The sequence below is a fragment of the Lycorma delicatula genome, chromosome 7 (assembly GCF_047948215.1).
Source record: "Lycorma delicatula isolate Av1 chromosome 7, ASM4794821v1, whole genome shotgun sequence".
NCBI lineage: Eukaryota > Metazoa > Arthropoda > Insecta > Hemiptera > Fulgoridae > Lycorma > Lycorma delicatula.
The window spans coordinates 109,947,332-109,975,221 of NC_134461.1; positions in this window are offsets into that span (position 1 = coordinate 109,947,332).

The following is a 27,890-nucleotide window of genomic DNA, read 5'->3' on the forward strand; positions in this document are numbered from 1 at the left end:
TTATCAAAATGATGTTCAGATAAATCGACAATATATACGTAACTGTGTTTTAATTTAAAACACATAGTCGTCAGTTGTTGGTCACCGACGCGCACGCGTACATCTTCTTCACTAAACTGAATCATGTTTATAACTCGAACGTTTCTCAACGAATAAACTGCTTCACTCAGTTACACTGTATTTATAAGCTCCTCCCCACCACCACAACTACCACACCCTGCTATCAACGAATCAGAATGTCACAACCTCCCCTCCACAATTCGAAAAAAATTCATCTGATAGGTATGGTGATATCCTGGCAAGTGCATTTTGTATGATTTGAAGCTACAATTTTTCTATGATACATTTTCAAAGTGTTATTAATAAACTGTTCTGTTATGTTAATTTCGACTATCACCTTTTCGATACCATCAACATCTGGTTGGCATACGAATTCAGGACTCTGACAACAACCCGAACCTATATCACAACGATGTAGAACAACATAAACCGGTCTGAAAATAAATCTTTGAGAATTTAAATCTTTCGAAAGACTCATTACCGGTACGGATCTTTGTTGCGGTACTTTACACCGAAAAGCTAACGTTTGCATATACGTTTCGTAGAATAACGAATGGTGACACTCTACAGTAGTTATAATGTAACACAAAATCTGTACACACAATAAAATATTCATTTTCCCGATGTTCAACCGTTCACACCAAATGCAGAAGTAGGAATAAATTTATTGTCGTTAGCAGACGACTAAGACGCCCCTCGTGAGAAATTTTAAAAACAAAGAACTAAGATCGTTTTTGTTTAAACACTCTCCTCACCATTTGCAACATAATCCGATAGTAGATAAATCTATTACCACATCATGTCGCGGGCCTTGGAACCACTACATTCAATAAATGTAAAAAAATATCGTTTTTTTTTGTTTAAAAAAACAATAATTAGTTACAAATTTATTGATGGGGGTTTAAAGTGTTTTTTGTTTTGTGTATGTATGTGTAATTTTGTGTTGTTTGTTTAATGTGTTGTTGTCCTGAAAAGGACAGTTTGAATAGCTACCTGGTATTACTCGAATACCACATCGAAGGCTTTTCCGATGCGTCCTTTGAAGACGAGTTTCAGCTTCATTTCAGTTATTGTCTCAAATTCGTCCTCTTTTAACGTTTCCGCAAACCTTCTCGGCAAATATACATTGAACATGGTTTCCTCACCATCGCGTAAACGACACACGATACTTTTGCCATACCGCGTTGCAATCTTTCTTAACCATACAACCTCGTACGGTTTCCCAATCGTAAGATCACCAACGCTCTTCGTCTCTAGGTTGGTTGCAACAAGACGCTTATTCAAATTGTGAATAAAATTGTTTCTTCCGTCAGTCATTATAATGTTGTTATTTCTTCAAACGTTAGCTCTAGAATGAGACTAGGACGGTTACGAATGGCTTTTTATACCCACAAATCTGCTTATCAACATCCGCATTCGGTATTCCAAGAATCGACGAATAATATTAATTTTAATTTTTTTATCAAAGCGATAAATAATTCCACGAATTGCATTTATTTTAATTTCTTATCTACTAACCACATCCGGTCGAGCCAATTATTTTTTCTTATCGAAGCGATAAATAATTTTTTATTCTTATCGTCACGATAAATAATTCCACGAATTGTATCTATTTTTAATTTCTTATCTACTACCCACATCCGGTTGAGCCAATTATTTTTTTCCTTATCAACGCGATAATAATTTTTTTCTTTCCATACCACAAGCCAATTATTTTTTTTTTGTTCTTATCGACACGATAAATAATTCCACGAATCGTATTTATTTTAATTTCTTATCTATAACTTGCGTTCAGTCGTATCATATAAAAATTACTTTTATCACGTTCACTGAACGCTATTCACAATGGATCTTGTTACCGACGAGCAATTTATATTGTACGACATAGAGTGCGATAATAAAGAAAATATCGATCCAAATATTGGTGAGATTTTTCAGTATTTACAAACTTTAACAAACAATAATAATAATCAATACCGAAGACCTATAAAGAAAAAAAAGAATAAAGCAAAAAAGACTGTTACACAAAATTATAATTATGTACATTTAAGAATTTAATTGATTTAAAGCCTCTCGAGTAAAGGTACATTCGCGTTGTGAGAGGATGAGAGAAATTTTATAAGTCTCTTAAAAACCTTTACCACCACCACAAAAAAAAAATAAATTTGTTCGAGTTGCGTTTCCACACCACCCAAGAGGTAGCAACTGCAGCGCGTTGAGATTTTTTTTATGCGAGTGATATCTCTCCCCAATAGGCCTACAAACACTCGTGCAAAATTTTACAAACTTATTTTTATATCCTCGTTGAACTCGTCAACGTCACCGTTGGCGAGTTTTTTCTTTCCATAATAAGTTAATTTCATCGAATGATTTTTTACAACGTTCAATTCATCGTCGGTAAATCTGTTTGTATACGTCTTTGGTAATAAGGTTTGAAAGCTTTCCGGTTCATCCGATTCGCTGTCGATCCTGGACGACCAGGATCATCCTCGAGGTACGTCTATATTCACTTGTGTGTATATGTATGTGTGTGCGCGTGTGTGTGTGCGTGTGTGTTTGTGTGTGTGTGTGTGTCGTAGCAGACATTACCGCCACCGCCTCCCGGTGCACGATCTACGACGAGAACCTGTAACGCCTCCCGACGCCATCGCCTGGACGACCAGGATCATCCTCGAGGTACGTCTATATTCACTTGTGTGTATATATGTATGTGTGCATGTGTGATTGTGTGTGTGTGTGTACAGACTGATGTTACGTTAAAATTCACAGCTTACGTAGAACATTTTTCACTCATTACATCAGGGAGTCACCGCAGCCGATTGGTTTAAGGCGTCAGTCGGTCGCGTCCCGTCATGACCGGGTTCGAATCCTCTAGCCGACAGATTTTTTTTCACTTTAAATATTATTCATTTATTTAATTCAAATCGACCGCCAAACAACAGTGATACCAACCTTTGAAATATTTCTTCAATATATAAACATGTCAACAAAAAATAAATCAAGTTGGTAACACTGACTCACATCGACATAAAATAAATCAAGTTGGCAACATTGACGGGGTACCGGCGCCAATGACGTCACAATCCAAGATGGCTGACCACCGCCATCTTGGAATCCAAGATGGCGGACAGCCGCCATCTTGGAATGACGTCACTGTTTGGCGCCGTACCACCATTTCCGTACTACTGGTATGGCTTATTTTGTTATTTCTATTAACTTAGTCTTTGTTCTATCACTTACATATTATTATTCCTTCCTCTGCAGTACCAAATTTTGATTTTTATTAATTATTCTACGAATAAATGACTTCGTTACCTTTTTATTTCACCTCACTATTTCCTAGTATATCGACTTCAGCCTATCCAACTGTGTTTTCTAATTTTTACCCTGATATTTAACATTTAAAACTCGCCGGGTTTTAGTTTAACGGTTAAATTTTCATCGCAAAATCAGCTAATTTTCTTAGTCGAAACTTCTATTGTTCGAGTCCTTGTAAAGGCAGTTGCTTTAATATGGATTTGAATGCTAGACTGTGAATACCGGTGTTCTTTGATGGTTGGTTTTAAATTAACCCCACTTATCAGGAGTGGTCGACCTGAGTCTGTTCCTGACTGCACAATTACCGGTTCATTTACACTTACACTGCACCTAAGTCAAGCCTGGCAAGCCGGTAGCAGTTATTCCGTTTGCTTATACACACACACATTCAAACAGGTTTTAGCTGGAAAACTGGTTGGAGGAAAAAAATTATATTTGAAGATCGAACTTTCAATGCGCCAGCTCGAAGAATATAATATATAATAACATTGCTATGACCACCTCTAGAGTAGTATCTACCTAAAGTATATTTTAGTAGTATACCTAGTTAGTACATTTTAATCAAGAAAAAGCTCATATTAATAAAAAATAAAAAAAATAAAAATAGTAATATACTAAAATAGGAAAAATACTTTCTTGTACAAAAAATACAACCGCGGTTTTGTATTGCTTTCAACTTAGAAGTATTCAAAATCTAGGATAGGATAATATTAAATATGTTGTGCAGGTCAAATAAAACATAATGTAATTTGTGACCTCAACAATTAATGTAAGAGTGTTGAACCTTTCGTGAAGCAGTAAGTTTAAGAAAAATTACTTCTTTGTCTCTCCTCTATACATATCTATCCGTTGTGGTATGGCTATCTGTTTCTCAAATTCAGGAGAGGGTTGTCACAGGTTGAAACTAATCTGCGGAGTAGTAGTTTCATTGTCGGCTTGTGGCACTTATATACTGATCTCACTCGTAGACAACAGATATCGCACTTAATATACTACTCCTGTCTGTATGACGCTCTTATTTGGTATCTCCTAAATCATAGCTAAACATCAAACTAATTTTTTAATCCTTATTCAGAATATGTACATAATTCTTATAATAATTAACGACCTTATACGTACGTATTTGTAATCAAAATTATGGGACCATCTATTACAATTGGGATTCACATTCTTAAATGCAGCTGACTGTAAGACGTATAACAATCAACTGATATAAAAAACAAAATTTAAATATAGTGATTTATCGGTAGTATGATGTCACACGAAATTTACAAAATATCATTATTTTGATTAAAGGTAAATAACAAAAAAATTGTTTTATGTATTTTTATATAATTTCACATAAATATTACAACTATTTTTATCACACAAGTTGTTTATTTATAATCGGTTCCGAGTCTCCTCAGTAGGAGATACAATGCTAGAAAGTACACATGATTACCTAGCCGCTGTCTGAAAATTGACTGAAACGTTTGATTTCCTCGTGAACATAAGGCAATTCCAGATAAGCACGAATTTTTTTTCGTGTAAACTACGGCGCTTCTGTAAGGGTTCTCGCCAGTTATACAACGTTGAAACGTTGTGCAACCTCATCGTTGCTCTTGTTCGTTTCATCTTTTAGCTGTACGTCATACATTCAAATCCATGTAACAATGACTTTGTACATTAAAAGTTTGTTAGAGAACGACGAATGTGAAATCCTGCATAACAAAAAAGGTTCCTTATACCTGATGTTTAGCTGTTTTCATATTTCCCCTCAGGTAGTTGTTCCCTGTTAAGTGACGATCAAGATGGATTCCAGAGTATCGTACACGGTCCGAGTGCGTGATGATAATTCCGTCTATGTGGACACGGGAACAGTCACTCCTCCTTACTGCAAAGGTTATATGACACAATTAATTATTTATCTTTATTTTCAATTTTGCTAGTTACTCGCTGGTTAGGTATAACACCGATGGGAACTTCATCGAGGCTAGCAGTAATGGGTCTTCAACAGCCATGTAGTCTTCATTACAATTAATTTATAATGTAATAAAGAATATTTATACTATTTATTTAAAATACTACTACTGCTAAGTACTACTAAGTTTATTAATAATAAGTTTTTTTGTATGATATTTTTATAATAATTTTTGTGAGAAATGGACTTTTTCTTTCTTTTCCCTGTTTAGCCTCCAGTAATTACCTTTCAGATAATATTTCAGAGGATGAATGAGGATGATATGTATGAATCTAAATGAAGTGTAGTCTTGTATAGTCTAAGTTCGAACACTCCTGGGATGTGTGGTTAACTGAAACCCAACCACCAAAGAACACCGGTATCTACGATCTAGTATTCAACTCTGTCTAAAAATAACTGATAACTGACTTGAAATCTGGAACTCTCGACTTCCAATCAGCTGATTTGGGAAGGCGCGTTCATCAATAGATCAACACGGTGGGTTGTGAGAACTGGACTACCATCCATTAAAATACAATTACCTTTAATTGCATTTCTATAACATTTTTTTAAGTTTTACACCATTTTATTTTATCACTGCAAAGAAAGAAAGGTAAGGTTTTTTACTCTTACTTAAATTAAGAATGTTACGTATTTTTTTTTAACGAAGGAAGAAGTTTCCAATCAATTTTTGGTGTTGTAGAAGGGAAAATATATTTTTGAGTTTTATTTTACGTTTAAGTATTTCCAAAAATTTTAGCTTTATATCGTACCAATTTTTAAACTTTTATATAGAAGCATTAATTATCTTTTTGGATAAAGGCGATTAAAGTTTGGGCAGATTTTTTTCTAAGCAAACGAGGGACAAGTTTTCATCTTAAGAGGAAGATAAAAACGTAGTCACTACTCTTTTTTATAAGTTGAAAGTAGCCGATGTTAAATGCTACAAAACCTCTAACCGTTTAGTTTATCAGGAAGTATCGTCGTGTAAATATTAAGTAATTCCAAATACAATAATTTATCAATTTATATTTATATATAATGGATAATATTCATAACAATATAAATAAAAAAATAACTTTACCCATTTTGTTTTAATTCACCTTTACAGTTTGGTGTAATATTTTCCGTGAATCTGTATTCTTCAGAGCTATAAAATCTTAATTTTAACTATGTAGTTGAATAAGCAACCAGATTAAGTAAAATCTCATTATTATTATGATTACTATTATCATCAATAATATAATAAATTGTAGACTAACCCACCGGGTTGGTCTAATGGTAAATTCGTCGTCGTAAATCAGCTAATTTCGAAGTTGGAGTTCTCAGATTCAAATCCTAATAAAGGTAGTTGCTTTTATTCAGATTTGAATAGTACAAACGTGGATATCGGTGTTCTTTGGTGGTTGGGTTTCAATTAACCACACACCTCAGGAGTGGTCGGCCTGAGTTTGTTCAAGACTACACATTTACCGGTACAGTTACATTACACTGATAAATCGCTAATGTCATTAATTATTGATGCGACTATAAATAAAAGCTTGACAAAAAAATAGTTGTTTAAGATCGCAAAGAATATAGAAAAATTAGCATGTATTATAAAGATGTAATAATTTATTATTTGTATGACAAAAGAGAAAAATTAGGAAATAGTTAGATTCAACACAACGGTTTATTTCTGAAGCAATTTACTCTTAAAAATCAAACAGGCCACAAGCAATAACCGTAAATATTTTTTAAAAAGCTTATACTCTACAGCATACTGTAATTGATGTCATTAAAGCGATTTATTTTATTAGAGATTAACAAACATTTTTTTTTATCCTTCCATACATTTTTAAAGAGAAATGTAAACATAAGTGTAAGAGCACATTATTTATGCATAATAATCAATTTTTTTAAAGAATATTTTAATTAAGATTCATTTATATATATTTTACCCTTTATAATATCTATAAATATTCAAATAATTTGAATATTTGGGACCATTATATATATATATATATATTTACGTACAAATAAATTTGTAAAATTTTATCTGTGTATTCTATTTCTACAAGCGATAATAAATAGTGCTTTTACGGTAATGAATTCTGAGAAAAAAAACAAACAGTAAAAAAACAACGAAAAAAAAAGAAAAACGTAATTAAACAACAGCCCAACAATTTACAGTATGACTATTTTCTAGTATTACATATGGAAGACTGGAATATAAACATTCATATCCAGTGTGTTACAGCCTTCATTGAAGTTTTATAATACAACTGTGAGTGTATGTCTGAATGACGAGTTATATGAATGTGGTTTCCAACCAGCCATAAATTATTGACAAAAAACAAAGCAAATGAAAAAAAAGCTTTATACAAGTAAAATGTATGAAAATAAATATTTTTTTAACCAGTAGTAAAAACATTTATTTTCACACCAACAGTAATTTTAGTAAATAAACTAAAAATTATAATTCTCAATTCAATAATCAATAATTTAATATTAAAAAACATCCAAGTAACAATGTTGAAAACAGATTTTAAAACAGCCATGAATTTATGATTTAAAAAAATTATGAAAATTACGTTGACTATTAACATCAACAATTTTTAATTTTAAATAACTTCTTTTGCTATGAAAATAGGACTGTTTAATAGAAACTTTTTTTAGCCTGCGGGACCACTTTTGAGTATTGCTTCAGACGATGAGATGAAATGGCAATTTGTAGCGTGTGAAAATTCCATGACTGGTGTGAGATTTGGATCCGGGACCTCTGAATGAAAGGCCTAGTCGCTAACACCCGCAATACGAAGGTCGGCGTTAAACAAACTGAATATATATATATATATATATATATATATATATATATATATATATATATACAATCATACAGGACTACGTTTGCAAGTATGAGAAAGCTACATAAATTGAAGTAAACCAGAAATGTATGAATGGATCATTTCAACATTTATAAATTAGTATTTGTATTTATTTATTTTTACCAGAATAAACAGACTAAAGTTATTGAGAAATTTCAAAATTACAAAAAGAAGAAATATTTCGTTCTCATGGAATCTAATAAAAGAAAACCATTTGAAATAAAATAAGTATGTTCTTTTGAAATGTACGATAATAATAAATATTTTTTCTTTTATATTCATTTTACCAGAAATCAATTTCGAAAGATTAAATTCAATTTTTAAGACATAATGAGACTTAAAATTTATTAAAAAGTAATTAATCAAAGCTTCTACTAATATTTTAATTTTATATCATAAGTTTCCAACAACTAAATGCATAAAAATATAATAGGTAGTCTAAAAAGTATTGAGTCTTTTGCGCACGAGACAGCCTTACCGTATTCCGGCAAAAGTCGAGGACGACCGGCATGTAAACAGTCCTGACATATCCAATGACGTAAATATCCATCATCAAAAAGTGATAAACCATTTGGAGAAAGCTATATAAAAAAACCTCAACGTTTGGTTTCCAGACTCAGAAAATGTCCTCGTTGTAACTTCTATCTGCGAATGTCTACTGAAACGTAACGAAATCGAGCCATTAGAAATGAAAAGTGAATATCTACGACAACAATGTGTAAAAAATATCTTGGTCAAAGCGAAGAGAAGCTCCATAGTTTGGGTGACAAAGCCCACATTGACGCCTAGGAAGATTATGCTATGCTTTTCGTGAGATTGGAAGGGCATCGTGCATCACGAGCTGCTCCGCCAATAGACTCAGACTTGCCCTGTCGACAATTAGTACGATTGCACCCAGAAATTCAAAAGGAACGGTTGAACTGGTCAACAGAAAGGGTGTCGTACACCACGCTGACAACGCCAGACCGCATATTTCTTTAACGACCCTTCAGAAATTGAGAGAACTTAGACTGAGAAGTTTTAATGCATTCACCGTTAGCCGGACCTGGTACCGTCAGATTTTCATTTGTTTCGGTTTCTACAGACTCCTTGTAGTGTTAAGTTTGTTTCAAAAGAAGCATGTGAAAATAACGTGTCACAATTTTTGACCAAAACCCACATAACTTCTATTACGACGGGATAATGGTCTTGCCGGAAAAATGACAGATGGTTATCGGAAAAATGGTACATATGTGATCTCTATTGTTATTTTCCAATTATAACACGCTCAATACTTTTTAGACAACCTAATATTTTGGATATCATCATCCTTTGTGAAGCTTTTAACTACCTGTACAACGGTTATTTTCTCCGTGTCTTTTCTCGGTGTATAATTAATTTTTTGTTTCTACACAGTAAATAAATAAACGTACATGATTTTTCCTAAACAAGTTATAAAATTTTAAGAATTTTAGTTTTCAAATTTCACTGTAATTTTTATTCAAACATCAACTTGAAATTATTTTCATATCATAACATTATATAAAATTGTTGAAATTCGATTACCGCTAAAACAGGTTAAAATATATATATATTATAAGATTATTTTTGGTTAATATTTATTTTTCTTCAAGAAAATTTAAAATCAATAATAATAAAAAAAAATAAAGAAAAATTATATATTCATTTTTTCATATTCTTACCAATAAAACCCTTGAAATTCCATAAATTCATATTTCATTGTCTTTCATACTGCATATTATAATGCTGTACTTTTCCAAAACCTGTTTTTTGCAATTAAGATTTGCTAAAGAAAAATGTATAATCATCTATTTTTATAATGTATTATAATATTCCCTCTGGTTCTATTGCCAAAAATTAAATACGTAAATTTGGTCCAATCGGTTTCACTTAATTTTTAATATTTCAAATAACTTAACTAAGTGTACATAGGAATTCCACCAATTTGTCAGAATATTTATTGAACAAAGCATAATTTTATTAAATAATATTAATTGTTTATTATGTATTTTTGTTTTGATTTTTATGCACATAATATAAACAATCATTTGATAAAATAAAATTTGGCCTTTATCAAAAATACTTTGTTAGAAAAAGTATATTTCCATGGAAAAATAACTTCTAGAAAGAAAACTATATTATTTACTGAGCATTTAAGATAAAATTTATTGTTTTTGTTAGAGATGTTAATTTTAAGCCCTTCATTCAGTTAAAAAAAAATAGTGCGGCGGTGCGTGGGCATTTGACGAAAGCGAAACTTTTTATAACTAATTCATTATTTAATAGTACCAATTAATTAATGTATATTAACATATAATCTGAAATTTCTAATTATTCATATAGTTTTTATTGGGAAGGGGGTGATAAAATTAAATATGTAGCGGATTCAGTAAGGGAAAAAAAATGATATATATAGAAAAAATAAATTTACAAAAAATTAATAATGATATTTCGATGATTTCAGAAAAACCATATTGATATATTGACGACAAATAAAGTATCGATGTTTGATTTTATTTCTAAATGATTTACGAGTATTGAGTGTTTTTTTAAAGACGTAAACAATATGTAATGTTTTATATTTTTTACAAATCTACACATTTATATGCATAATTTTAGATCCATGAAAATCAAAAATATTTATCAAAATTGGGTTGATAAAAACACATTATGTAGATTATTAGTAATAATCTATTACGATTAATATTAATTTTAGCATTACTTCAATTTACGAAAAAACTTCATTTTACATATTGATTGCACGGTATACTATACTACATCCAAATAAAATATGCCTACACATTTACTCTAAACTAAAATACAATATAAACATTTATCTAAGTCGGAAGAAAACTTAAAAACCAATCCTTATTTTTCATTTTTCAGAAAATGATATTCTTTTACCACATAAGATAAAACAATGAAAAACTAGAAAGAACAGAAACGTGATTGGGTTGATACAGCACGCACAGATTATCTATATTTTTCTAGTACTTTCTCTTTCGTTATTCTATTACATTTTTCCGATATAAAACACATAAGTTATCCACATAAATTTTTATACTTATAATCAAAAAGTTTCCAAAAATTGATATAAAAATATATTCTTTCACAGATATTTATAACAGGAAAAAATTGATATAATTTTTTAAGCATGTTTATGCATAAAAATAAAATAAAATTTTTATTGAGAATTTTTTTTAACAGTAGAACTAAAAGTATCGTTCATGAGTCGCATTTATTTTTATCGTGGCTTATAGTTTGATTTAAACAAATGCTTACACACACACACACACACACACACACACACACACACACACACACACACACACACACACACACACACACACACACAAAGAGAGATAGTTCTGAACACTGTTTTATAAATTTTATGATACTAAACTTTTTTCTGAAACAGATTTTTAATTTTTACTTCCTTGTACGAAGTAAATGAAGTATTGCAATCGCGAAAAATTTTTGTTTTCAGATTTCAATAGAAATATCAATTTTCACCATCCTGAATCCATTTTTACTAGTTTCGGAGTGACGTGTTTGCGTACGTACGTATTTATCTCGTAAAACTTAAATACGATTAGCCATAGAATGTTGAAATTTTGGATTTAGGACTGTTATAATATCTAGATGAGCACCTCCCCTTTTGATTGCAATCGACTGGACCAAAATTGCCCATAAAAGCCCAAAATCCAAAACATTTGGATGTTAGACTTTTTTTAACTGCAGTAATAAGCCCTCATTGAGAGCTTTTCTAATATATCATAAGTGGTACTTATTTTCATTGGTTCCAGAGTTATAGCCAAATAAAATTTTAATTAATGAAATATTTGGTCGTACAAGGGGAAGGCACATCGGTTGAAATCCGACTTCATCTCCTTTTCATTTTTTAACCTCTTTTTGAATTTAAATGTATTGATTTATTAATAATTAACATCTGATTGTAAAAAAAAATTATAATAAATAACAAATAAATAATATCAATAAAAAAAAAAAAAAAAAAAAAAATATTATAAGTTATTAATGCAATAAAATTTTATGTATTCTTCATTTTAAAGAATACATGTATATGAAGTTGGATTTGAAGCGATGTGTGCATGGTTACGGATCCGACACGTACTCACTTACACCACATAACTACTTGAGCGATGTGAAACAGAATTAATATATAAACTAATATAAAATACTCACATAGACGATACAAAAACATGTGATGCAATGTGGATATAATTTAATAGACATATAAGGAAGTTATGTGGTTGTCACATCAGATTCTTTAATTTAATGTTGCGTTATATTTAATACACACATATAATTTAAAAACAAGAAATACGATATATTACAAATAAATTTAACTCTAAGTATAGGAAGTATAAGAACATATTAAAAAATTGTCCAATTATAAATAGAGAATTTATTTTCATTATTACAATCTATCTAGATACAATATATATATATATTTTTTGTATATAGAAATTATCGTTTTTTTATGATAAAAACAAAGCAAGAGATATGGTAAACAATAATGAAAATAAATTCTCTATTTATAATTGGCCAATTTTTTAATATGTTCTTATACTTCCTATACTTAGAGTTAAATTTATTTGTAATATATCGTATTTCTTGTTTATATATATATAAATGGATGTATGTGTGTATGTTCCAGCATAAATCTGGAACGCCTAGAGCAATTTCAACTAAATTTGATGCACATATGACTTACAATCAGTAAAAAAGATGTGGTGGTGATCCCTAGAACCCGTAGTTATATGGGTGGGAAGGGGATGCCTTGTAACACTAATCGAAAACGACAGATATTAATGTCGACAGTTTTCTGTATCGCTAGGCTAATTGGTGACTGTCCCGATGACATTTCAGTCCAATTTTACTTGAATAGAACTCTGTGGAATCTTCTAGAAGATTGTGATTCTAGAAAATTGGGATAAAGATGTACTCGTGTATTCAGCTAGTAATATTATAAATCAACACGGATAAAATTTAACGATTAAAAATTGTTAATAATAGTCTACTTTAATTTTTTCCAATGAACGGTCTAATTAACCGGTTTATAAATCAATTGAAAACCTTGTCATATCACACAATTCCAAGAGATCGCAATGTTCCCTTTGAAAGTCCGAATTCATTTAACGTGATCGGTTAAAGTTTAAAAATTTAAACTTCACCAGAAAAGATTCATCAAGTAAAATCGTTGACGAGTAATGTGTTTATGTTATTTAAGATAATCTGAAAAATTATAGGAAGAAAGAATGTCTAGTGCATTGTGTGTTTCTTGAAGCGGCCTACTTAACGGAGTATTTATGGTGATCACTTACGAACCATGTTCACACCTTTAATTTGCGACGGCTACCCAGAAAGTAACTAACGTTTTGAAATAAAAAACCAAACAACAAATAAAAAAAATAAATTTTATTATATACATTTGAAAGGGACCAATCTTAAACTATTTTTCTACATAGGCGCCATTTGAGGCACTTATCAGATGCACAAGCTTTTCAATTACTTCTTTGTAGAAATCTGCCGCCTTAGATCTTTGGCACCCGTCTTGTGATATCAAATTTCCCCTATAATTTCATTGCATTAAGCTTCGTGAAAAGAAGCAAGTGTTCCGTAATCGTAATGCGGCGATTTTCATAGTCAGTTCATCAGTCCCAAGCCTAGGCGACCACTGCGTCCTCATGAACACTGATGCGGCCATTTTAAAACTGAATGCATCACTGCCTCACTCCACCGTCACTTAATATTCCATTTCCGTATACCACACAAAGTTACCGATGAATTTCAACTGGTTTGAGGGTTTTTGCCGGTAAAAATGTAATCACTGAACGCACCTCACAACTTGCGGGATTTTCTGTTGAAGTGCACATGAATTATGAATAATTAAATAATTATTAATAATTTTTCACTTGGCGTCAAACTTTTTGACGCCAAGATGGCGGCTCTATCCCCACGCTAGGCGCAAACGTAAGTTACTTTCCGGACTACCCTTTTATTTTGAATTCTTGATCCTAAATTATAGTTCCAAAGGTATAAGCCTGATTATACTTAGACAATGCTGAGGATACCAAAAAATTATAATTATTTTAGAATTGATAAATCTGAATAATCTATTATTTAATTTTAATTAATAAAATTATCATTGACTTTAGAAATTCTTTGGTATACTATTTTCAAATTTATCTATTATCAAAAGATTATGGTATCTTTATTAGTAGGTGAAGAGAGAAAATTACGGCTCCCGACTGTGATTATTTCGAAAGAAATAATTAAGGGTATAATTAATCAAGTGTAACTGTATAATAATTATCAATAATTTTAATATAATAATTAAAATATAGTCTTACTTACGTAATACATTTAAAGGTATTAAAAAAGTAATTAATTAAATAAAAATATAAAACAATTAATTAAAATATGACTCTTACATTGGATGATATTTGACAAAGGGTATTTTATATTAAGCAGAAACTTCACATTAGGCACGTATAAACAGAGTTAGGCAGATAGCGTATCAGGCACGGTGTATTGTTTCAAAGGATGTCACAGTGGGTCATCAAAGGACGTGGGCGTCTAGTCTGATCATATTCTTTAGTATAGGTGGGCATTTATAACTGCACATATATACTACTAGCAAAAAAATGGCTTTTGATAAGTATACCCAGAGTTTGTAACTGCAAATATGAATTTTTCGGTGGTTTATTAATAAAATGATTTTTTAACGATTTTTGAAAAAGAAGAAACGTAAAAAGTATCTTTTAAGTAATATTTCTTTTTAAACTTATTAAACTGTGATGAAAAAAATTTTATAAAGAAAGACGGTCTCCGTGATATTAGTTAAAAATGTTGAAAAACAATATTTAGGCGTTACGTGCTCAATGCGCATTTACTAACACTTCATTTGTAGATGTTAGTAAATATAGGTGATAGATTTTCAAGAACTACTTGGCATGATTATGTTATTCTTTTTTCATGTAAAAATATAAAATCTATCTTTACTATCGCAACGAAAATAATGTTTCTTAGAACTTTATATTTTTAAAGAAATAGAAATAGGCTTATGATAACGGGTAAAAATTTGAAACAGAGTTAAGAGTACATTTAAAGTTAAGAGTAATTTATGTGTAATATTTAAGAAATTCTTGAAAATATTTGTAGGGAAGTGTATCGGTTTATGATAATGACAAAAGAAAAAATAAACAAGAAAAATAATAGACGACTTCGAATTTTGGTGTTGCAGGAAGATGTTGAAAATCAGATGAGTTGATAAAATTCGCGTCTTAAGGCCTTAAGACATAGGAATGCCTTTCTTCATAGGAATGAAGAAAATCTTTTGATAGATTTTCGTTGTGAGAAGAGCTAGGTCAGTGAATCATGCAATATTATATCTAATACATATATAGACAGGTTATATATCTATATAACTATAATCTAACTTCATTTTATATGTCTAGGCTTTTTAACTTTTGAAAACTGAAGTATAACTATAGTTATATTATATTTTATAATAAAAGCATGAAAATTTTTATCCTTACCGGTAGGTAAGTTATGAATAAAATCAATTTTTTAAATTGGTAATTCGATAAAAATTTTATATCTTTATTGCAGTTATGATTAAGGCATTAAGTGACAGTATTCTGTGTATCTTTATGCAGTGCCAATTTTAATACTGCAGAATATTAATTGTATAGTGCCAATTATAATACTGCAGTATAATAAACGGTAAACTACTTCCCTAGCACAAATGATGTTGATGGCAAACAGCCAGATGATTTTCTATTAAAAAATATTATATATATGATAGGCAGTAAAATTCTAAAAACACATTCCATATTTAAACGAAACCGTTTTAAAAAACCTAATATGCATTACTTTGAGAATACATTTACCCGTATACTTTATTTATAATCAAATAAAATAAATTATTTTATAAATGCTTAGATTAACTAACTTCACGATTTAATTTATATATTATTATGAAATTTAATATCTGCGTAAATATAACAATATGTAGAAATAACTTGATGAATTCAGCTGTATAAATATTAATACTCAGTCAGAAACTGATGACTAAGAGAATATTTATTTTTTTTTATTTTAAATTTATCAAATTATACCATTAAAAAAAAATACGGCCCTAATGATAATCAACTATTCATGTCATGACTTAAAAAATATGCTAATATACCACAAAAAATGAGTTAAAAATATCATTCATTGTTACACAACTATCTAAAATACAAATCATCTTAACTCGGCTAAGGGTTGGACACACCCACGCTTATCTATTTGGCTCTCCTCAGCAAATCTGTGAGGCGTGCAAGGTCGAATGATCCGTCTAACATCTGCTCTTTGATTGCCTATTCTTTGGAACCATCCGGCAAAACATAGACCTGGGTTCAGATATGAGATCTCTACTAAACCGGAAAGAAGGTATTAAACGTCTGTTGCGGTTCCTCTCCTGCAGTAGAATGAAGAATACAGTTTTATGTTTTTTTGTCTTTCTTTATTCTTTATTGTTTATTTTTTATATTTATGATTAGGTAGTGTTATTTTAGTCGCTAATGATTATAATTGGTGATGCGATTGTAAATAAATAAAAATAGAAAAATAAGAAATACAAATAATAACAATATTATACTAGATTTCAAAAATGAATCATCAAACAGCTTCAATTCTGACCTCAAACATTTTATTTTTAACCCCAAAAGGTAAATTAATCTTCAGTTTTTATTTAAATGTAATATTCTTAAACCGATTAAAAATAAAGTTCAAAGAATTATCTAACTTCGTTAAATAATTTAATTTTTTCTACATTTTCTGGTAATTTATTACAACGTATAAGTGCATTGTATTGTGTTGATGTTAAAACATTTTTTTAAATATTATTGTAAAGCCGATTTGTTTTTATTATTTTTTATGAATAAAATCACAACAGAAACATATATTATTCACAAAAGCGTGCATAATGTAGATACGTGAAAGGAGAAGAATTTTTAATATTCTTTAATGTCACTGATATAAAGTTCTGTCACTCTTACATTACTCTATATATTTTAATCTTACTTATATTACCCTTATATATTTTTTGTGGCATAGATTTATTTTAACTTTTGATCGAGATACCTCGAAAAAGAACATCATAAATTATAATAGACACATTCGTGAAGAATCATTTAAAAATGAATATGACAGCACAGTAGGAAATACTGTATTTCAAATTAAAAAAAAAGTAGGACAAGAAAGGGAGTTGTGGATAATGTTACCAAAAAGAAAGAGAGGAACTAATTGGGCATATACTTTATCATGAAAACATTGTGAAAATGATAATAGAAGGTTATATGGAAGGAAAGAGATGTAAGAGGAGACCAAGGACGATGCGTAATGTAAAAAGTTAGAAGGAAATGAAAGAAAACGCATTCCAAAGAGACAAATGGAAAATTTCTTCAAATCGACCTCGGGAATGACCACAGAAGAAGAGGTTAATCAATAAAATTATTTGGCACGTACAGATTATAATATTAACATTTTATTACTTTTTAATCAAACATAACACGTTATATTTATTTAGTTTCTTGAGTAGTTTTAGATTAAATTATTCATGAAAAAATCTCTATTCAATGCAAGAAATAACTCAAAACAAAAAACTTATGTTTAAGAATTTATTATATTTTGTTTTATATTGTACGGAAGTTTGTGCTCTTCCTCTTTGTTGGATTATAATGCTTCTATGCTGACTGCTGTTAAGTATATTTCTCTTTTATACTTAAAGTAGTACAGTATTTATGTAATTTAATATAACATTCGTATTTAATTATTGGATAATAATAAAATTCTGTCAGGTTATGAAAATCTAGAAACTAAAACAAACCTTTATGTCTACTTTCCTTCTGCATTAAAATATCAAAAGGTGGTACTTTAATGAAGAATTTTAAATGGGACCAATATTGCAACACAAATGCTAGTTGTAGATAACATTATATTATTAGTAATTTTCATAAAGGTAACTAATATTATTACGTCATGTAAAGAAGTCATTAAATAAAAATTAAAAAAATCTTCATTCGTTCAAGATCAAAAATATAATTTTTATTACTTTAATTTGATTTTATTATTATTTATATATATATATTTTTTTTTAATCTGCACTTCCTTTTCTTTCTTTTCCCTGTTTAGCCTCCAGTAATTACCTTTCAGATAATACTTCAGAGGATGAATGAAGATGATATGTATGAGTGTAAATGAAGTTGTAGTCTTGTACAGTCTCAGTTCGAACACTCCTGAGATGGGTGGATAATTGAAACCCAATCACCAAATAACACCGGTATTCACGATCTAGTATTCAAATCCGTGTAAAAATAACTGACTTTACTAGGACTTGAACGCTGGAACTCTCGACTTCCAAATCAGCTGATTTGGGAAGACGCGTTCACCACTAGACCAACCCGGTGGGTTTAATCTGCACTTCCTAAAATTATTTTAATTAACATAAAGAACAGTAATATTAATTTAATTCATTTTATTTTGGAAAATAAGCTGTGGTTTTTTGTGAATTAAGCCGATTTAATATTCAATACCATTGTACGCAACCGAGACATGGAATATAGAAACCGAGGTAAAAAGAATTGAAGCCTTTGAAATATGGTGTTATAGAAAGATGCTGAAAACAAGGTGGTGTGACAGAGTCGCTATGGAAGAGGTTTTTAAGAAAAGTATGAGAATAAAGCAAGTTATGGATAATATTACCAAAAGGAAGAGTGCAATAAATTGGGCATATACTTCGTCTTGAAAACATTGTAAAAAGATACTAGAAGGTTACGTGGAAGGATAGAGATAGGAGACCAAGATAGGTATACTATCAACAGATTATATACGATGTAAAAAGTTACAAAGAAGTGAAAGAAAACGCATTCCAAAGAGATAAATTGAAAATTTCTGCTAACCAGAAGCGGATTTAGAAATGTGCTGCCTACAAGCTGGACGATCGGCCGACCCTGCTGCCACGCTCTGCCTCCGTACGATCCATTCCGCCTACGAAAATTTGCCATCTACGAAAATTTTCCACCGTAGACTATAGCCTAGTTAGCCTATTTAGAAATCCGCCGGTGATGCAAACCAACCTCACGATTGAGCACAAAACAATAAGTTATTCAATAAAAATATTTGGCACGTACAGATAATAATAATATTAAATTTTATTACTTTTATACATTTAATTACGCAATAAAATAAAATAAAATTTATTTACAAAAACAAATAAAGAAGGCTAAGTAATAAAATTCTTGTTTTTTTTTGTTTTTGTCAGAATTTAGCAAAGTTAGGTCACTCTGAACTTTAGCAATTTATCCGTTAATTACTACACTATAACTTATTAACTTAACTCTTCTCTACGGAACAAATTGTAGAACTAACTTATCTAGTATTATCGATGCAAGTGGGAACAGTTGCAACCGTCGCCTCTTAATGCGATTTACTATAAAATCGATAATTATATCGTCTGCTGAGTATAGTCAACAACTGCATTACCAATTCTAGTACGGAGTTGTAGCTTTATTGGATTAAAGACTTATGAAATAATTTATACATTTTGAATGAGAAAGTGGTGCGCGTGTGTGTGTTTTATAATGTCTAGAATTTTAATTGATAAAGATTTTTAACCGCTATAATTTTTACAGAAAAGTAATGGTTGTAAAGAAATTAATTTTATTTTCACATAATTAAAAATAATAATTTCTAAAGATTAAGGGAATTCAAATAATTATTTAACTTTATTCCTTTAGATAACTCAAAATACACTTTTAAACTTTAAATAAATATTTACTCTCATATAATGACAACTGAAATAACTTCGATGCGTTGAACCTGTCTTAAAAGGCAATAAGAAACAGTAATCACTGTTTCTTATGTTTTAATGTAAAGGGTTTCTATAAAATAACAAAAACAAGATTTAATTAATAAAAAAATCAATCTCAGTATAAATTCTGGTTGATTTAAAATTCAAGTTTTTTCGTATATTTCATACGATAATTTCACGAATTATATTTTGTAATTAAACATTTATATAAGAAAAAGAAACAAAAACAAAGACAATTAAAAATTAAGAAACCCAGCAGGATTAAACTTTTATCCTTTCTGAGAAAAACAAGCAACTCATTTGATTCTTTAGTGACTTCAAAAGAGCAAAATAATATAAACCAGAGAGAATTATTTTTGGTTTAATTAAAGCTGGTTTTAGTTTTATAAAAAAAAAAATGTATTAATACTTTTTTGAAAAAAGGAATAATTTCCTGAATTTACTTCTGGATTTTCTTCTCATCAAAAAAAATAATTATTTCTTGTAAGTAGTACGTATTTTAATCAAACTAACCAGTTCTTCAGATATGTTTATAATATACTGTAAAACCTTCTCCTAATTTGCTCTTACCGTCAACTGGAATATCTTTTCTTTAGTTACGTTCGAGAAATTAAATAAATACTCGATAAAATATACTGTTCTACTAATTTTAATATATTCATGAGTACTGTACAAAATTCTTGTATCACTAATTATCTCTGGATTAATAAGAACTTCAATCTATTCCAGCAGTTCATTATAATTACGTTATTCTATCTCATAAAATTAAATTATTATTCTGCATTATACAGCTGACTTTGATGTAGGGTTTCATTTCATTTTAAAGAAAATGAAATATTTACATCAAATTTTATGTTTCATAAAGATAAGATTTCACATAATATAATTATTGTTTGTCTATTACTCTACTTTTACTTATTAAAATCCATTTATAATTTCAAATATTGTTACAGAGATTTATCAATAATCCATTACGATATTTTCTACATCAAATCATTTGTTAATTATGTTCTATTATAAGGAAGTCAAGAAAATAATGGGAAAATAATTATCTATTTTCTTTCTCGGCTTAAAAACCTTCCATTTAATAGAGGAAAAAAAATCGGAGAGCAAATCTCTCTGGTCAGTCTATGGTATCATAATCGTTTTGATCGGCACCCGAATTATCTGGCGGTCAGTTTGTTAGATAACACGATCAGTAATTTTTCAAGATTGCTGAAGAACAATTTTTGGTTTGCCTTATCGCTTCAATTAGGTGACTTTATGGTATGGCCGTAAGGATTGCTCATCTATTTCATTATTAAGTCACAAGCCCCTGGGTCTGTGGCAACTGAATATTAATTCAAATACATCTAATTTACTTATTGTTCTATGAACAGATTGTAAAATAGCTGTGTCGTTACAATAAAAAAAAAAGAAAACATTATTTGTTATTTCTAACCTACCTGGTTGGCCTAGTGGTGAACGCGTTTTTCCAAATCAGCTGATTTGGAAGTCGATAGTTCCAGCGTTCAAGTCATAGTAAAGTCAGTTATTTTTACACGGATTTAAATACTAGATCGTGGATACCGGTGTTCTTTGGTGGTTGTGTTTCAATTAACTACATATCTCAGGAATAGTCGAACTGAAACTGTACAACACTACAGTTCATTTACACTCATACATATCATCCTCATTCATCCTCTGAAATATTATCTGAACGGTAGTTATCGGGGGCTAAAACAGGAAAAAAATTATGTTATTCCTAGAATGAAATGATTAGTGCTTATTTTTAATATAATAGTCTTATTTTAAATAAAATTCCTTATAAAAATAAGGAATTTTTTCTACAGTTTTTTTCTAACGTTTGAATTACGCGGCTGGAACCTGTATCATAATGAGGGTTGTTATGTAACAAATTTTCATTATGATGCAGGTGTACAACTTATCAATAGTCTACTTTTAACCACTGATCGATCAGAATCGGGTATTTTTTAATGTATCAGATGTTTCTTTACTTTGATTTTAGTCCGATTTAGCCAATAGCAAGCAGATGTTAGTTTGAAAACGCACCTAAGTTTTAATATTACACTGTTTATCCTTTTGTTAATTAGTCGGACTCTGAGGAAGAAATGTTTTTTTTTTTACACCGATCGATATTAAATAAAAGGCAGAACTTATGACTAATAGCCTACTGCTATAGAAATGCATTGTTTAACGTATTTTTTAAATGTTCTATAAACAATATATTCTATCATTGATTTAACTTATATTTTCTCAGCCGTAGAAATACGGTATGAATTTCTATATAATGGCCATTAATGCACTCTTGCGAAGTTGATGACACTCGCCAAGGCTCGTGTGGTAACTTCGTACTCGTGCATTAATATCTGTCATTATAGACTTTGCTTAATGATATTACGAGTGTATAACTGTCGTAATTATTTAATCCATTAACCCAGCTACTTGACTACATTTAATAACGTCATAGATTAGTCTAGAGATATGCCTAATGTGGTATATAATTTAATGTTAATAGTATTAAAAATAGATTGATAAAAAAAAATTTTTAAAAATCCTTTAAACTCTTCTGAAGAGTTTAAAGGATTTAATCTGTAACTGCATTCGATAATACAGAGGATTCTATAAGTAGATAACAGAACAGAACGGAAGCGGGATCTTATTATTGTCTCCCTACTAATTGTAAAATCTGGACAAAGTCCCTTGCTACTGTGTCTTTTCGGTCGGGTCATTGTTAGTTAATGACGATTATAGATTATCACGTTTTATTAACGGACGGAGTTGTGTTTTTGCGTTCCAGTTCTTTAGATCAATGCGAATAAATAACCAAGGCTGATCGTGGGAAAATAGGCGCATATGAGCCTCGTACTCTCGGCGTAATTCCTCTTCAGTCCTTCTACTGAAGTCCCTTCGGTGCTAGCGCCTTTCGGACTAACAGGAATACGCCTATCGGGGCCTAGTTTTTGGAGGAAGCAATGCGCTTCCTCCATCGAATGTGCTGACTGAAGTAAATTGTAAGTTAGGAAAGTAAAAGAAAAGGGTTAGGAAAGGAAAACTTAAAAGGGTAATTGGTAAGGAGAAGTTAGAAAACTTCTTTCTGGTTGCTCTTCGTGGAGCTTTTTGGCTGGGCTCGGTCACCCGGACTCCAGTCCGTAGCGGTGAAGTCGCGTTGTGGTGTTCTTCATTCTACTTTTTCTTCGTCTTCTTCTGTGTATTTCTTTCTTCTTTGGCTTGCCTTTCGCGAAATGTCTGTAAACCCACCCGGTTGGTCTAGTGGTGAACGCGTCTTCCCAAATCAGCTGATTTGGAAGTCGAGAGTTCCAGCGTTTAAGACCTAGGAAAGGCAGTTACTTTTTATTCGGATTTGAATACTAGACCGTGGATACCGGTGTTTTTTGGTGGTTGGATTTCAATTAACCACACATCTCAGGAATGGTCGAACTGAGACTGTACAAAACTGCACTTCATTTACATTCATACACATCATCCTCTTTCATCCTCTGAAGTAATACCTGAACTCCCGGAGGCTAAACAGGAAAAAGAAAGAAAGAAAACACCGGCTGTAATTGATTATAAATAAGTAGATAAGATGATAAAAGTGAACAGTTAGAAAAGACTGAAAAAAGGCAATGCAACGAAGAATTTAAATTTCATTCAGTCATGTTATTAGAAGAAACTACAATTAATTGTTACAAGTATTCACTTTGTGAAAGGAAAGATCAAATGCAAACTATAAGTAAATAAAAAACCTAATTTCTTATAAATAATTCTGAAGTAATTGTAAAGTCTGCAGACCTAAGAATACAAAATCAAATGGTATGTCATTGTAAGTAATTCAAACTGATATTTTATTTTTTTTAGTATGGAAATGAAACAAATTTTTTGTTAAATCCATTATGTCAGTTACTGTTGTGTGACTTCAGATACATTCACTTCATCTCAAAAATCACTAATATTCGCAAACATATCAAATGAAATTAAAAAAAAAACTCAAAACCTTGATTATAAATTTTAAGTAATCAAACACTTTTGCAAAATCACAAGTAGGAGTATGCAAGTCACAAGGCCACAATAAATAAATTTTCCATGTAAGATTAGAACATTAATTATTTAAATTTTTTAAATCAGAACTGCAGGCAGTTTTAATATTTTTGAACCCGAGCACTCATATTTTGATGAAGTGGATTTAGATTAAAAATTATATAATTCTGAACGTTTTGCTACTCGTAGAGAAGTTTTTAAAATTTTTGCCTGACCTATATTTCCCTTTGTTCCCTATATTCTTCCCTATATTACTCCTATATCTGTTCCCTTATATCACCCTTGATGCCTTATTTTTATATTCCAGATGATTCATTGTAAATATATTTTAGATTGCTTAAGGATTACATTTGAATGATAGTTTTTATAACCGTCCAAATTTCAGACGTTTTCTTATGTAGTCTAACCAGTTCATACCAAAACCTTTCTTCTTTCTTTTTCCTGTTTAGCCTCCGGTAACTACCGTTTAGATAATACTTCAGAGGATGAATGAGGATGATATGTATGAGTATGAATGAAGTGTAGTCTCATACCAAAACCTAGCTAGAGCTAAAGTACCCAAATATTTTTTTTCTTATCTTTTTTATTTTCTTTAATAAAATTTGACATACAGTTGCTTCCTTGCGAGAAGGTAAAGCTGGTGTTAGATCAATCATTCGCATTTGGAAAATCTCAAGCTATAAAAATAAAGTATACAATTTATAAGGCCGGATATAGAATTGGAATCAACTGTCTTGCTGAAAAAGTATCATTGCCAAGATTTGGCTAGTGCGGTTGATCTCTAAATTGCGGCGAAGTTATTTATTTGTACGATGATTGAAGAAAAAACTAACTACCAAAGCAAGTCATTTAACTTTTGTTCACCGTGGCTTCTCCAACGGTGGTTAGTGTTGCTAGGGTATAAAATGATAGGCTTGTCTCCGCTAAACAGTGAAGTTTGTCAACCGAAACGATGATTATTTTGATAAACCGACATGAAGTTGATCATTCGCCAAATCCGGTAGCTAAGCTACTTGTATTAGGTCCTACCTTATGGTTGTCAAACTCAAAAAGAATCCCTCATCAAATAATGATTAGAAAATTAAATACTGGTCAATCAGCTAATTAGTGTAATTTATTTGTAACAACTTGCTTGCAGCGTGTGCGTACATCTTGTATGTGCACAGTGCGAGTGCTGTGTATATAGGAGGAAGCTTTTACCCATTACACATTTACTAGTGACCAATATTAGGAGTCATAAAGGATAGATGAAGTGCTTCAGAATGTAACATATTTTAGTCTGAAACTAATAATGTGAATAATTATTTTGAACTCCAGGAATATCAGATCAATTAGATAATTTGCTAAATAAAAAATACTGCTACGTATTACATTCCCTGTTAAATACATTTTACGCCTACACAAATTATTTATTAAGTTCTACAATCTCTAGACGTTATATGCAGCGGCTGAGATATATTATCATATAATTATAATCATTAATTAACTCATGTCATTTCACTGCCATAAACAGGAATCAGTACGCTAGCAACGTGTATCACTGTTACACAACTCAATTATCTCTCTCATTCCAAATATCACACAGCCTTCAGGTACACATTTCAGTTCATGAAAACCGTGATTTTACACGCAGCCAATAAGGTGCCTGGATCACAACCTGATATATAAAAATTAATACTTTCACAAACTTTATAAAAGAATTTTATTTTAAGACAATAATTTTTTACACCTTTTTTATCTGGGTGGTACGTCCTTGATCATACTGATAGAAAAAATATCTCGAACTCATCATCGATAAAAGGTTGACCGGAATTCAATATGTTTCCACAAAATTTGAAACTTAGCAGATGTTTGCGACTTTATTTATTTCTTGATTTACAGTATATATAAAATTTGAACCCTAGTATATTAATCAATTTTAAAATCTATTAGGGTGCCCAGAAGCAGAATATATTGTTCTTAAAAACCATTCGTCAAATCTAAAGTACAACATTTTCAAACAAAACTATTAAGGAAGTGCAAGCTTTTATGCATCGAATTAAAATTCTCCTTATGGATCTCATAAACGACAATTTTATCGTAAATATGTAAGTTGTAACACCAACCAACCATCAACCGACACACATCAGGCCTACCAAATAGCTTTATATATATATATAGATTGGTTTGCTTGACATTTCTCCCGCCACCACCCCATTCGGTCGTCCTAAAGTATAAGACCGAATGTCTGTGCCATAAAGGGTACTGAGCCTCGAAACAGTTTAGTGACCAGTTTTCTAAATAACTCCTAGAGCTTACCTAACAGCGTGAGCGGACTAAGCGCGATGCCATACACCACCGGCTTACGTGTCCCAACCGCTCACTTGTCATATATTTACTAAAATGGGTAGGCGCACCCCATCAACTAGTAAAAATATATATGACATCCATAAATTAAAATTTATTTTATCTAGACAGCAATTCGCTGCCACGCCTAAATCGCTGAATGTCAGTAAGTACTTTTCCACCATATTAAAGCGCTTGAAGTCTTATTTGGCTGGAGGTCAGCCATATATTTCTAGGTTAGCTTCCGACAGCAATGCCGTAGAAGTCTTCCCTTAGGTAAACTACTGATGTCGGTTGAACATAGCAACCGCATCAAGAAACTTCCACACAGTCCGACAATGCGGCTCTCGCCACATTGACTCGCCGCTTGTAAGCAGCCAATTTTCCCCTTGATCTCTAAGTTCCAGGGTGGCCCTCCAACCAACAGCAGGGCAGTCAAACATCAGTTGCTCACTTGACTGGACCTCCCCGCAGACGCACAGCTCATCAGCTGCCAGGCGGAACCGAAACATATATTGGTTCAAATTAACATGGTTGGTGAGCACCTGGGCACCCGTTGCCCTTAAAAACGAACTCGAGGCATACCATCCCCTCAGATCCCGTATAAAGAGTTATACGGGAAAAAGAAGAGTTTTATAGAGTGAAACCTTGCTGAAATAGAGATAACGAAAAACATATCTAATTAAAATACACGTTCATTTAATTTTATTAAATAATTTTTAATCACCGTTGGATTAGTGATCTTATCAAATCATTATACTTATCTTAATATGTTGTAATCAGATTTATTTGATATATTGATTTTGTTTTTACAATAGTAAAAAATGGTCAAATAGAAAACTAATAATCATTATAGAATCTTTCTTGCTTAATGAGATAAATGTAAAATGACATTTTTATCAGTTTAAAAATTAGATATTTATCGGACTAATGAGGTACATTTTCTGCAAAACAACATCAATAAGAGTTTAGCCAATGATGAAGAGAAAATTAAATTCTACAAAATCTTTAATCGTTATGATTAATTTTGTTTCATTAAGCTTAAATTACAGATTTTTTTTTGTAATTACCAGGAAATGTAAATGATCGATATAAAAATGATAAATAATTGTCTACTTCACATAAAAGCTGATTTTGCTGTATTTTTTAACAAACAATTAAAAATTTTCTAGTTCAATTGTTTAAGCTGGTTATATATATATTTTTTTTTCAGTTTTTATTAAATTATTTAATTTATCTTATACGAACTTTGAAATATGTAACTGTAATGACTAAATTATTTTATATAATAAACATTGCTTCTTTAATTTTCCAATAAAATTAGAATGGGTATTTTTAGATATTGATTTTTATTTTACGTAATTTTATCTGCTCCCGTTGACTCAAACCCTCATTGTCTCATCGTATTTTACGTTATTTCCTTAGAAGCCCAACTTCATATTTATTATATTACGCTGGG